Here is a 1,809-nt window from a genome sequence, read left to right on the forward strand (position 1 = left end):
AAGTGACGTTACGACTGCTGAAGCGTATTTGAGACTGTAAAGTGAAGGAACGCTCGACAACCAAGGTTGCCAGATTTATCTTGAAAAGAATGCAAAACATGTTTTAGAAATAAATGACCAAACAGTTTTTTTTTTTGTAATGCCAAACTTTTACAGTCCTCATTTTTTCTGCTAAAATGCACATAAAAGTGAGGACATTAATCTTCATGACTTAATGTTTTGAATTTTTTTAAATTCACATCACTGTTTCTTGTTTTTTGTTTGTTTTTTTTTGTTTTTTGATTTTTTGGTTGTTTTTTTTTTTTTTTTTTTTTTTGGGGGGGGGCGCGGTTGGGTTGGGGGTTTTATTTTGCCAGTTTAAGGGTTAAAACGTTTACAGGTTGAATATGTCATTGAATTTAAACAATGCAATCAATACATCAATTGTATGGATATTGTCCTAAATAACTTCTTAAGTTTTTGTCGTTGTTTTTATTTTTGTTTTTATGTGTTACCCTCTTCCTCAAAAGGGTAATATGTGGAGATGGTTTAGCGGTTGGAAACTGAAGTTATGAACAAACATTTAGGGGGGAGCGTGGCTCAGCGGTACGGCCTTTGCTTCGTACCCAAAAGGTACCGAGTTCGACTACCCGCCTCGCTGTGTGGCCTTGAGCAAGTCACCTCTCGCCCTAGCTCACTTTGCGCCGCTGTACTGCGGCTTACGCCCGGGTTATTACAGTCTTCCCTCGGAATAGACCCTAAAGACAAATTTTCCCCTAGGGATGAATACAGGGAATTTTATTTTATTTATCTTTATTTTTATTTATGCCAACATTTGAAACTTTAGTAAAGTGTTTGTGTTGTATTGAGAAAAATATGTACCTGTTACAAACAAAAATAAAAACAACGAAAAAAACTTAAGACGTTTTTTAGGACAATATCCATTAAACGTGTTCAATGCGCTTTACAAAGGATCCCTAGCCAACAGCAACAGCTACCCTTTAAGTAGGACGCTAGTCTATAGTAAAGTACTTTCGGCTAGATCTATCAGAACCAGCTACTCAATCACTGTCGGGAGTTCAGACGGGTCTGAAATAAATCTCGACTTCAGCCGGGATCGATCTCGGTCCCCTTGGCATGTGAAGTGAATGCTCTAACAACTGAGCTATCCGGACCCCCCAAGTGCGGCTATGTGGTCTTGTGGTATGACACTCGCTTTCGGATCGGAAGGTCCTGGGTTCGGCGCATAGTTGAGTCCTTGGAAAAGGCTCTTCACTCACATTCTCTCACCGTACTCAGGTGTAAAATGAGTACATGGTTGTTAACAGCGTTGTCTCTGTCCGAAAAAAAATGTAATTTCGCTTAACAGGCTTCATGTAACGTCCTACATGTTAAGTGTTGCTGTTGGCCAGGGACTCCTTGTAAAACGATTTGAGCACGTTTTGTGAATATTGCGCTATATAAAAGCTCGATTTTTTAAATGTAAATATTTTAATGTAAAGTAGTTAAAAGATTTGATGAAAAAAAATAATTTGCTGGGAGAAAGCAACTTCCGCATTTTTTCGTCAATGAATTTGATTACACAGTACACAGAAGTAACCAATTTACAGTCACTTCCTCGTATTATTTATAACTAATACTACTGTTTTGTACCACACATTTACCTGTCGACTACAACTCTAACGATTATTTTCCGCACGTATTGAATTATTTGGAGTAATAAGTTTTAACAAACTTAAATGCTATTATTGTTTTTGTACACGCATGCAATGATAAACGCTGCTATAAAACAAGACGAATATTTATGGCCGACGTATTTGCAACAGCCGT

At 37.6% G+C, this 1,809-nt stretch overlaps 1 protein-coding gene across 1 annotated transcript in view; it reads left to right on the forward strand.

The window, feature by feature from the left end:
• The first annotated feature begins 1,798 nt into the window (after positions 1-1,798).
• Positions 1,799-1,809, forward strand: part of LOC144976260 (uncharacterized) — a 5,166-nt gene continuing 5,155 nt past the window's right edge. The window contains exon 1 of the mRNA XM_078920446.1: positions 1,799-1,809. This exon is cut by the window's right edge and continues 39 nt beyond it. The gene's annotated coding sequence lies outside the window, so the exon portion shown is untranslated.

Source organism: Berghia stephanieae, chromosome 7 (genome assembly GCF_034508935.2).
Source record: "Berghia stephanieae isolate SIO BIC M18660-M18661 chromosome 7, UCSD_Bste_1.3, whole genome shotgun sequence".
Lineage (NCBI taxonomy): Eukaryota > Metazoa > Mollusca > Gastropoda > Nudibranchia > Aeolidiidae > Berghia > Berghia stephanieae.